The sequence below is a fragment of the Pieris rapae genome, chromosome 10 (genome assembly GCF_905147795.1).
Source record: "Pieris rapae chromosome 10, ilPieRapa1.1, whole genome shotgun sequence".
In the NCBI taxonomy this organism is placed as follows: domain Eukaryota; kingdom Metazoa; phylum Arthropoda; class Insecta; order Lepidoptera; family Pieridae; genus Pieris; species Pieris rapae.
Window position 1 is genome coordinate 8,091,957 of NC_059518.1, and position 13,664 is coordinate 8,105,620.

A 13,664-nucleotide genomic window follows, 5' to 3' on the forward strand; every position below is an offset into this window, starting at 1 on the left:
CATCATGAGCACACCCCACATACACACCATCACGTACATACCCACACTTTTACATCATCACACAACACAACTAATTTAGACTTAGTTAAATAAATTAAATCACAATTAGTCAAATGTATTAAATAATTTTTGTTTGTTCCCTTTTATAATTCTTTTTGTTGTTAAATGTATCACGTATTCCATCTTTGGCTATATTCTCAGTGTATTTGTTTGTAATTATATATAATTTATGTTAGCTGTAGGAATACTAAATAAATAAATACGCAAAAAAACGTGTACGACATTCCTATGTATCTATTTAATTAATTTGGGAATAGGCGATAATCTTAATGATCTGTTTAGGGGTTTAATCCGAAACGCGTTCCGAAACTACTATTTCCAATCAATACAATACACGTAGTTAATCTTAATGAGAAAATAAAGTAACATTCCTTAGGAATATTATTTACGAAAATATTTAAAAAAATTATGCACTCATACTTATCAGCGATAACGTAAGTCTTGTGCTATAAGTCCGCCTGATACGTTACTTATTGGAGATATTTAGAATATACGAGTAATATTCAAGAACTATCATGCATTGATGGAAAGATCAGACCAGAGCAGTTAAAAAATAAGGCGCAGGTGTACTTTTAAAACGAACATAGCTTTATTGGGTCTGTTACAAGTATCAATATTTTTTCGACCCAAACCGGGATTAGAAGTTGAACCTTCACAATCGGACGTAGAAAATTATTACCGCGCAAAACAAATAAAACAATACCGGAACACTTCGCAGAAATCAAACGCGGTGCTTATTAGTATTTTTTTCCTATTACTTAACGCCCGAACCCAATAATGTATCCACAGTCTCAGATAGAAAACCTTCTGAGACTGTGGATTGTCAGATCGTGGCAGTTGATCGATCTCCTATCTACATTCAAATAACTAAACCCTACGAAGACAATTATGGTGACGGAAAGAATGCCATCTCTTCCCTCTTTGTCGTTCCATTTCACCGAAATTTCACTAATATTTGTTAATCAATGTAAACCAAATAAAGTAAAGAAATCCTATGCACATTGTTTCACCCGTCAAAAGTGTAAAAAATTAAAGATAGGATATTGGCACAGATGAACTGTCATTTTCATACAAAGGTCTATCCACAGATACCAATCCGACTTCCCATGGATAGCTTGTATCGACAGATGGCTATTACAATCCTTCGATTGGTTATCATTGTTTTATCAATATTTGGATTATTGTCTAGATGTCTATCTCAGATGATCAAAAATGGATTTAGATAGGTTATTGAGTTTGGACGTAAGTCAGCGGCTCTATTTACCTGATTTTGGATAAGGCATTCTTATGCAATACCACGGCATCACGACCATATAAATAAATATATGTACAGTCATTACCAATCCATATATGTTTGCCCTTATTTTCTTTCCTATCTCCCTTTATTTGAAATCAAATAACCGCCTGTTTATCATAATGATATTCAACATCGCAAACCTTTTAAGGCCTCTCTGTAAAGTCGTCCAACCTTTTCGACTTCACACATTGAATCCTATAAAAACATTGAGATGCTCGTTGTATTGAACATACATATATTACGTTATATAAAACAAGGTTGGTTCCCGCCATCTCTACGATAAAACGCTTCAAGTGATAACTTGTTTTTGTAAGTTTTGAGAATGTTTTTACATAGTGAAGAGGTAGCTACTATGTATAATCGGCATCTATGATCAACACACAATTGTATAAATTTGTGCTGCCGTACGAATTGAGGTTTTTTGGTAGGTTATTGTCCGTTTCAGTCCATTTTTTTTATTTAACACCATGAGTAATTCACCCAAATTCATGCCGTTCGTAGTCTATTACATATTGTTTTGAAACGTACGTTGAAAAGTACTTAAAATAAAATGACCTTAAAAATATAAATATTTCATAAATATTGATTTATTACATATTCCTATATCTACATAAATTTATATATCTATACTATGAAATTTAAGCTGAGGGGGGAAACTGGCTACAAAACATATGGTTGGTATAGTTGACCTTATTACGCCTAAAGTGTGTTAATTTCACGTCTTGGGGTATTTGCGGAAAACTCGTGAAAGGTGTAGATTACAGAAACTTTTCTACAAAGAGAAAAATCTTGACTATTTTTAGTTCACATGAGCATACAAAATAATATAATAAGAAAAGTGTTATATAAATAAATGCGTATTAATTTGATGTGGCATAAAATACGAAACAACTTATTTACAATTTAAGCAAATGTTGTATGTCTTATGTAAGTATAAAATAATAAGTATATAACACAGTATTTACAACATTCTTAACTTATAATAATATTAATAAAAAATGATGAATAGAAAATTAAAACAAATTTAAACTTTGGTTCCTGTGGCATTATTGTTTACCATTAAGGATGACGATTATTGGCGAGGAAAGCAACTGCTCTGCCGTCACCTCAGTACCATCAACCAGGCCCCACGTTAAAACTTTAAGTAACTTTTAAAAACTTTTATTTGTAACTTTATTTTTGTGAGGATCTTTTGATGTACCCTGGATAAAGCTGCACGCACCGCACTGTTACCTACACACACACACACACAAATACACACACACACACACACACCACACATTTCTTTCATTTCATGAATCACAGAAATCACAACTACATTCTTGTTTACAAGTTTGCTTATAAATATACCTATGGTACGAAAATCTTTTTGCTATGGAAGAGCGTGGCCTTCTAACACAGGTGTTTTTACACTTAATTGAGGGTCGCAACCATGGAATGTTTTTTGTACCGTTTTTGAAGAAATAAAATATTTTTCATTTTTCATTTTTCATTTTCAAGTAACTTTTAAACAAAATAGTTGGCGACTAAAAGAGTAGCAAATGACAAATCTTCTCGACTCTTCTTAGCTCGCATTTTAGGAAAATGTTTTTTTTCTGTTTAATGACTTTGAATAGATGATTATGAAACAATTAAGATATGCAAATCCAATGATATGTTTTCCCTCCGTAACTTGCAAACTGTCAAACTGCGGAAAGTCTCGCCCTTCTCTGCCAAAGCACGCAGTCCACCGTTTCCAAGAGACCCGATGTTGTGTTGACGTATTGCTGATGTTTCCTTTTGTATTATTTGGTTGATATTTTTATGTCTTTCTCAACAGTGGTAAATTACCAATATTTATGGAGTTCAGAATTTTATGTTTAGCATGAAGCACCGTTTATATTTAGTTTTATAGCCGCTGTAGGATTTAGATATTGTTTGCGGCTTTCTTAAAATGTAATAGGAATTTAATGATTACAAGGTTTTTGACGTTGATAGTTTATTAAATGAATATTTTAGCAGGCATTTAGTTCCATTGCAATACGAAGCTATACCCACCCGCAAAATCTAATTTTTCATTTACAAACCAGCACAGGTGTAAAAGCAGGTCAGTTCTAGTCGTATTTCAGAGTGAAGAATAATTCTTAATGAATTCACACTTACAAGCACAGAGTATTAACATTCCATTGACTTTACAATATCATTATTTCTTTTGAATTGTAAGAAAATTTATTGGTTCTTGAAAAGTTTTCCTAATGGAAAAGTCTGCTGTATTCTGAAAGGACTCCAAATTGCTACTGAAGTTGTCGTGTCAACAAAAACGTTTACATTAAAACTTACTCGTCGGGAATTTCCGGAATTGTTCGACATTTGAACTTAATTAATTCTTGTAAGTTTCGAACAGGTAAGTTGACCGGAACTATGTAACAGTTTTATTGAGCGATTTCCAACCAATGCTTCTGGAGAATTTGTTCTGGAGGCTTGTATTAGATAGTGCATGAATGTTAACTGTATGATAACTTCGAGGTAAAAACATCTCCTGATCATTTTGCTTTGCAGCTACTTTAATTGAAACAAAGAATAGGGAACTAATGAAAAAATATTGTAGTCTCGACAGAATCTTCCTTATTACTTTATTGATTTATTTTTGATGAGTTAATTAGATTAATTAAACAGTACGTTAGTGTAAATGTATATTATATATAATATATATATTCAGCTTGTCAAGCACAAAATCACCCATTGCCTATTATTAGAAATGATCCCGGAACAGATACAGAAATATCGGTTGTAGCCCCATGGGTATATAAAATTAATAAAATCTAATTTTACTCTATACTAAAACTGATCTATGCTAAACTAAACTTGTATCTATAAATCTACTTCTACTATATTATATGCCGAATTGGTACGGACTTTGCATTTACACTAACGTATTTATTCTAATTAACTTACACTCATTCACTTGGACATATAACATAAAATCTATTTATAATTATATATAAAATTATACTAACATTATTTTATTTAAAGATTCTTCAGAAAAGATTCTATAAAAGAGAATCACCAGATTAATGTTTCTATTTCTCAATTTCAGTGTAAATTACACGTACTTTTAAACAGCACCAGTCACTACAACACAATAAAGCAATCATTAATGTTAAACGTTTCGTACATACTGAGAACATACCCATATGCCGCGTAAACCATACATTGTAGATCTACAATAAAGGTAAAAAAACTTCGCGGGTACTAATGGGTACAAAGCATTAACATTAATAATAGTTCGGTCAAAGAAATTGTCGTCAGTAATCGGAACTATTCATGTCGTGTATAACATGAACGAGCAATAAATTAAATTCGCGTTTAAAGTACTCATTTTATGTCAGAATCCTATTTCTTTTGATGTTTTATTGGCTCCTACGCGCCCTCGTCACGAATTACTCCCATTCCTTCTTTATTACACCTTACAAATTATAAGAAAATATTTATAATGGAATTTATTGGAATTGTCTTAAGGTTTATCATTTCGTAGCTTATTTTCGTACATAAAACGAACATCAAACGACTACCAATAACTTTTTATATTGATGTATCATAATAAGGTTATTAATATTGTGTTAATATTTAAAATGCTTTCATGAGGTACTTAAACAATTTTTTACCTAACATTTGGAACGGGATTTGTCATTTTCAAGTTTATGTAGTTTTATGAAGACATCGTAAGTTGTTTTTTTTTTTATAGAACAGGGGGCAAACGAGCAGGAGGCTCATCTGATGTTAAGTGATACCGCCGCCCATGGACACTCTCGATGCTAGATAGCCCACATCTCTACGCAACACCAAGGGATGAAACCTTTCGGAAAGACTGGTCATTGACAATCCGAACAAAAACGGTAAATTTGGACCTCCTAGTTTCGAGGCAATTTTAACCCTTTTGCCGAATCGTCGTTGGATATGTCAACGCCCAGTACTCTAGGTAAATGCTAGATAGAGTCTAGAGCTAGTCTGGGCTGGAGAGTATTCGAACAGAAGTGTAGCGATAAAAGGTGCTTTTTTACCAGATTACTTTTTACAATTTTCTAATTGTAATTCTAAGTTTAAGTCTACAACATTACATAAGTACTTTTCATATTGTAACTATTTCAAACATGCCTTTGAATTTGGAACTGAATGCTTTATTATCTATAATTTGACCTCAATGCTATTGAGACATGCAAACACTCCCTCTATGAACTAATATAGAACCAGTTTCTATATACAAAAGTATACGTAACTCGCTAAGTGTATCTGATATTAATTCCTCACATAATTTATGTAACCTACGGGAACACGGGACAGGATAATTTACAGCACGTCCACACAACGTGTTATCGCTTAGCGACGCTTAATTAATATGTATAAGACTTTACAATTCAATTGTATACGTAATATAGACTTTTATGTACGCGTTTGTATTCTCTGCTTTATTTCACGATTACAAAAGTACACGGCTTTCAAAAAAACAATTGTTTATTCAGACATTGTTATTGAGAAATAATTACTGTGTTGGCTGATATATATGTACGGGTCTCATTTGGTGTGCGAGTTTTTTCTGTGTGGTGAAAACAATGAAAACATTCCTAAATGTCTTTAAACTTAAAAAAACTACATATTTCAGGAAATTACTTTTTTATTAACGAAAAGCGGTTAATGGAAGAGATCAAAAGAAGTTACACATTAGTGTTTATATATTTCGAGAATGAAGCAATGTCAAATATATCGTAATTCATATAATAATAAAAAAAAATACAATAAGTATATTTTATATAATTTTGGTTTTGCAATAGAGGCGTATTTGTATATTCTATAAGTCCTTTGTATACAATATATTAATGAATTTTATTACAAATTATATTTTGGTTGTTTTCATACAAAAAAGAATTGCTTATAATCGAAACAAAATCATAGCGATGAAGTATTATGTTTCGTGAAACTAAACAAACATTTATTATTCTTAAATGGCGCCCGAAATTGATTGATGTATGTGACGTCACATTTGCATATTAATGTTATCGCTCGCCAGCAATTGACTAGTCTGAACTCTTGGTGTTGCTTACATTGTATTAATTATGTTCATGTAAATATGACTACTCGTAAATGTGAATTGTAGAAGTAAGGAAAAGTTTTCCTACCCAAATATCTTTCCATATTTCAAAGTTCAAATTTGTTCCAGTTAGCGATTTATTGTACACTCGTAGAGTATCTCTGAGAAAAAAGGCCAACAGTTCTGTACTGTTCTGTATACGTTGAACTGAGACTCCAGGTAATATTGGACGTCATAAGTTTGTTAAATTAATATCACCACTTACTCTGTATAATTTATAAATTTATTATTAAAAAAAAGAACGTCATAATATAAAAAATCACTATAGAATAAACATATAATAAACAAAGATACCATAACAAAGAAGGTATCAAATAACCACTTCTTCCTTGTATCTTTATCCTTCTGAGAACAAGTAACTTTATCCTTGCCAAAACTTAAAAAACAAACGCTACTTACAATGAAAGAAGCCTTCTAGACTAAACATCATTCCGCTTACGGTTTACAAATACTCCGCCAAAAAAAAACAAACTACAAAAATTCAATATTCGTACACTATACATTTACACACAAAAGATCTCGTATTCTAAAAATATCACTTTCGTTATAGCTTTAGAGTTTAGAGTGTAAACTTCTTTAGGTGCATGAGGGTAAGTTTTTACGGAACGTCACGAAGATGTGCAGCGTTTTTGTCAAATAAAAGGGAGAGAGCGATTGAGACCAATTGCGAGAGAGAGTGAGATGGGGAGATCGATAAATATACGCTCTTGATTGATGTATTCGTTTATTTATTATTATAACTTTAGATACCATCTTTGTCGTATAACGTCTTGTGCAAAACACGCAGATTATTTTAATTTATTTATATTATCATTTGCACGTTAACAGTGTGAATATAGATATAAATACGTCGAGTAAGCATATACTGGTACATGATCATCTATTCTGGCTTTTACCTTAGTAATAATTAATTTACAAAGAGGTTTCAGTTCTGACATATTGTGTACTGTGTACGCATGCACTTTTTTTTACAAAAAACTTGGTTAAGTTTTGTTCTAACGATTAGCATAGTACCATACTATACACATTTATCATTAATAACAGTATTTTTCACTAACGTTACCCGTAAAATAAATATCCATTTGTAAACAAACAGACACACTATAAAAATATTTTAGGTTAGCATTTAATAACGCGCCTTTATGATTTATGATATCATAGAGGTTATAAGTTTCAGAGGGAATTTTTTAGCCTTATATCGATTGTAATACCAGTTGATAGGCTCGGACGTTGATTTATAATGAAGTTATGTTTTTTGTTGTGTGAGAAAATAATGCTACTTCTTTTGTAAAAACAGCTTCATTTCAATTCAATCACTTTACAAATTCTTTAATATGACAAAGCTTTATATTAAGAGTTTGAAGCCTATATGTATAACGATACAATGATGATTACAATTAGACCATACAGTCTCAATAGAAAGCCAAGCAATTGAATTATTTGCCAGTTCTAGCAGCTTCAGTGTGCATCCACACTGAATGCGCGGTGACTAGAGACAAAGGCGGGCGCGGCGAGTGGAGGCGTGCGATGGCCACAGTGATGCACGAGTTGTTGTAGCGGTTCAAAGTATTTCTGGTGTTGCAAACTATGGACGAGGGTTTTCTATTTATACTACACAGTTCGATCCTGAGAAGGGGCGCGTTAATTAAACACTAGAGATGGTGTGCACGAAATAAATAAAAACAGAGGAATAACTGGTGAATTTTTTAACTTATATGAAGTATTAAGAATACCGTACAAAATTCTTTGATGCTGTGCTAAGTAATATCTCACCTAAAATCGCAAAAGAAGATACTAACAAACAAACAAACACAGACGTGCAAACGCCGAGCGTCAAGACAGAACTAGTTGTTAATAAAAATGATCGAAGAAGTGGTTATAATCTGAGACCAAGAACGATTTCAGGTAGCACCACTGGATTATTATTATTATTAAAGTAGTGACAATTTTTTGAAACGACAATAATTACACATTTGTATAAAAATATATTTCACGTCAAATCAATATGCACTTTATGTTAAGGGGTTGTGTTTAATATGTATATGTATATACTACTACTCTGACATACATTGCATATATATAATTTTATAACAGAATTTTACAATTAGTACCTTTCTTATCCTTTCTGATATTCAAGTACATTAAAGTATGGTTTAAAGGCCCTGTATATAATAGTTTAATAGATCTATATATTTGAATATATCTATTTTTTTTTTAAATTCATTATAAAAATAATAAATGTGTCTGTACATGCGCTAAAAGTGCTTGATGAATTTTTAAGTTATACAAATAATTGAAATAGACTAAGCCTCTTTTAACGGGAAAACGCGTTCATCTACAAATTCTTTAAAAAATAAGACCAATGATGCATGTTTTTTCTGAACAACAATTTCACTTGAATTTTTAATTTTAATATTTAGTCTATATCCATTATTATTATTAAATATAATTTATTAGGAATTGAAACGTTCGAAACTTTAAGACAATTCATTTTAAAGTAACTCGTTCTAACAGCTGCAAATCGAATTGTAAACCTCATTCTGCCTTAGGCACTTTGTAGTTGGCTAGAACCTCCTCTCCATCACTAGCACGCGTGCGATTGTAAGATTATTATAATGCTTGACACGGCAATTATACCGTGATTAATTCTGTGTAGATCAATTAAGGGCTTTCAGTAATAGTTATTTTTCAAAAATATAAACATACCTTTAAACATTATTATCATTATTAATTACTTCTAAAATTATAATCTCGTGTTTAGGGATGACGCGTTTTTTAACAACTATGATTCATGTATTCTATGTAAGTACAAATAAATTGCTTATCATTCAAATATTTAGAAAATAATAATTAATTTGTCATTCTTATTAACTCTGTCTGGCTTCTCATAGATGGCTTATCATTTAAGTACTAAATACGTAGAAATATGATATTGATATTTTAAAAGCCATAACTTTAAACCTAAACTATTTATAGTCAAATATATTTGTGAGTTTCATTTCGTTTAGTTTACACATTAAAGTTAGTCATACTATGTCAATGATTTTCAAAGCTTACAAATAGTTTATATATTGTTAAGGATATAAATAACTAGATGCTATTATTTCCGTGTCACGTTTTGCGGTGACACATTTTTACAGAAAGAGGCGCAGGCGTGACTACATCACAGTCTGGGTAATAACTTCTGGTTTAGTTCGTCGATTTTAAACACAATGCTATTTGATATGGTATATGGGTTGTAAAGTGACGTTTATTTACGATTATTTTATTTTATAAGAAATAATAGTTTATATGAAAAAAGGTAGCCTATTATTTGCTAAGTGTTGCATCAATTGATCAAGCGGCCCTGAGTACGATAAAGTATTACATTGTGAAGAAACCAGTATGCCTTAATTAAAAAATCTACGGCGTGTATGAGATTCAGATAAGTGATAAGTTAATGAACAGTAAATTATCAGTAAATTCATACAGAAATCTGAGGACTGTAAACTGGGAAGATATAATGTTGGCTAGGTAAGCAAATACGTTTGACATACTTTTGACTGTGTCCTAAAACAGCTTTTAGAATTTTAAGTATTCTAGACTTTTATTAGTTCACGTTTATACGAGGAAATTTTTCTTGACAATTTTTTATTATTATTGTACAGATAGTGTAAAATTGTTTCAAAAGCATAAAGTTGGGCTATGCTGTAACAGTGTTACCCAGAGCGATCCATTAAAACTGTGCTCCATTTGATTTCAACTTTTCCTTTGAGCTTTGATACTCGATGTATCTTGTTATAAATCTGTCAGAGTTACACGACGAATCGTATGAAAAGTTATGTCTATCAAATGTATCTTTTCCCAACATGAACAATCTGAAAATTGGCACTTTAATTGTATTTTAAAAGAAGTTTATATAATTCTGAACAAGTAATCAATTTGCTTTGCAATTTTATTTGACTAATGCAATAGCAATGTTTAAATAAAAAATATTAAGAAATACGAACCATCTTGAAGACACGCGAGGAACCTTTTATATTGTATTTAAATGTTTGGTTGCGAGTTATGTATGTAAATAAAGGACTTAAATGTAATTGCCAGTTTTGGGAACCCAGTACTGTTTAAGATTAACTCATCAATTTGTGCTTATAAAACATGGACTAATTTTCGTTGTATAAGATATCAATTTTCAAGTATACAGTGTATATTATTCACTCACAAGGTTCTCAATTACTAAAGGCCTAAAAAATTAATTCACCGTTTAATATTCACAAATACGTATCGCGTTTCGATAAGGGTAGGGCCCTGGACCCGCAGACCCCCGCTTTTTGTCAAGAAACAGCCGCTGTATCTTGGCTCAATTAATTTATTCTGGGACGGACATGATTAATGGGTTTTAAACGGACCGGTCACATCAAATAGTGCTAATTTTATTGTAAGTACTGTAAAATAGGCTGCTTAATATCTAAACGCTCACCGTCTACAATCAAAAAATATGACTAAATCTCAAAAATTGTGAACCAATAGTCTTGTATTAGACGTAAGCCTTATAAAGGATACCATCTGGTACCCTTATTTGCAAACCTAGATACAAAACAATTGAAAGGCTTAGTCATAGGGATGGATTAAAAAACGAGACTGATAATTATGTCGTGCACGTCGAAAATGTATTGGGTAATTTTTGTTTCTCAATCTCACTTTAACTAGATTTCTGTACCCATATAATATTATGTTTTGTTTTTCTTTATATCTAAAGCGTTTGATATACGCCATTGTTGTTTTTTAAGATAGTTCACTGACGATGTTTTCCCTAGCCGTACAAGGAAGTGTTAATTGCGTACATAGGAGAAAAGCCTCCGGAATCGGTTATTCGGAAACAGTATATATTGTAATGAAATTCATTTAAAACCACATTTAACTCACGTCGAATATTAACATGAAAACAAGCATAATCTCTGAACCACACAGTTAACCAAAATTGAGACTTGAAAGAGCCAATAATATTAATATTCTGCTGCCGTAACTCGGGTTAACGTCGATTCAACATTTGCATAGCCATCTTATACTTGCCACTGAAGTTTCTAGTACTGATTTTCGGATTAAGTTCTAGCTAGAGATAGAGTTGTCAAGCAGTGTTCAACGCAAAATCTGTGTTCCTGGAATTTAATTATTAAAGCTTAAGAAATTGGTTAAGAAGATTGGGAGAAAAATGCTCAGGATAGAGAGATAGAACCAGTGAGAAGAGGCTTATCTTTAATAGATCCGTGGAGAAAACCAATACACGTAATTATTTTTATATACAATTTTGAGTGTGTGTATATATATATATATATAGATGAATGTTTTAAGGAAAGCTTTATTATTATTACATATATGATAAAAAACACGTGAAGGTGTGTAAACTACTTCGCAGTGACTCGTTGTATAATGTTTCTCGACTAAAATGATATCAAATAGTAAAATGTATGTTATAAGTGTACAAAATATGGCTTTATCTATGAGATCTATGAACTTTACATTAAGAATAAAGGAAAGATTACCACGGAATGGTGAAAGATTTTCTAACACCTTAGAATGAAATGACCTAAATACTGTACAATAATTTTAAATGTACAAAACACTAGAAAGAATAAACTTTAAAGTATTATATTGTTTCCAATATTTAAAATATTGTTAAGAACTGATAATTGTTAGGACTTTCGTACAATAATTCTTGATGGTTTAAAAAAATATACAAAAATAAATTACACTATAAATCCTTCACATATGTCATCATTTTCTGACGTATTTGATTTTAAAACCCATTTGCTTTATTATATTATTATTATTATACAGCTAACGATACTTAATGTGTATTTAGAAAATGTAATATCAATATTTAATAATTTCACATCTCTATAATTAATTTAATTCCCAAAGTCAATCTTCAATCAACGGGTTGATATGAGATGCTTTGTGAAGAAAATTGTACCGTATTTCACGCTAACAAGGTTGAAATTTACTACACCGACATATTGCATACATACGAACCAAATAGTTTACTATAATTATATTAAGTTGATACTAGGCTACATACAGTGAGTCGCTTTGTATAACTTTATTGATGTCCTTTCTGAGCGGGTTTATAAATCATAGTTACGTTTAGATTATCCCTTGTGTATTCGACTTAATAAAAAGTCGAAACTATTGTAGTGGATAAACCAAACCGTTTATTAGTGAAACATTTTCTGGATACATCCAATGTGTTTATTTTATGTTTTATTTTTAACTTTGTTTTTATTGTAAATATGTATCTGTTTTGTTCTATTAAAAAAAAAGTCTTTGCCTATTTATCTATGGTTCATTATAACAGTAGGTCACAATCACGCCGGGTGAAATTAATTCTGATACGCGAATGCTCTGGGACTCTCTTAGCACTGTTCAATTATCAGTAATCATTAGTTAAATAGTAGATTATATATGCATTTATTCCAAACTATCTTGCTCCGGATTTAAACTGAGTTTATAAAATATATATATAATTTTTACTGCCACATTTGTCTGTTAGCATGTTTAACGCCCGATAGACTTATTAATCCAAGTGTGCCAAAGTGTGCCAATAACGGATTGTTTTAATCATAGACATTTTTATTTTAATATTATTTGTACGTGATTGCATTCAATCCGTCGCTAAAATGTTCCTATTGTCTTCGTAGAGTTTGGTTATTGGATTGCAGATAGGACATCGATCGACCGACGCGGTCTCAGTCGGACTTAAGTCTTAATCCACAATCTCAGATTGTTTTCAAATTCCAAGTATTGGGTTCGGCCGTAAGTGTAGTGAGGTTCCGGGTGCAAGTCCCGTCAGTACCTATAGATGCAGTTGTATACAACATACATAGGAGACCTACAAACTATCTAACCTAATAAGTGTAAAGCCAGTACAGGCTGCTAGTCATTGGTAAATATCTAAGGACGACGTGTATTTTAATGATAAACAATTAAAACAAAGTTATGTGTAAACATTCCAGTCTGCGCAATTCTTTACTTAACCGCGTTATTTAATGAGGAAAATCGCCTTACAAATCTTCTGGTGCTAACTTAAACAGAAGCTTAAATATTAAGAACTCTAATGCAATGCGGGATTTAATATAATAATGTAATATGTGTATGTTCTGAATATTTTTACTGTCCTCTCAGCTTATTAGGAGTAGTCTAAAG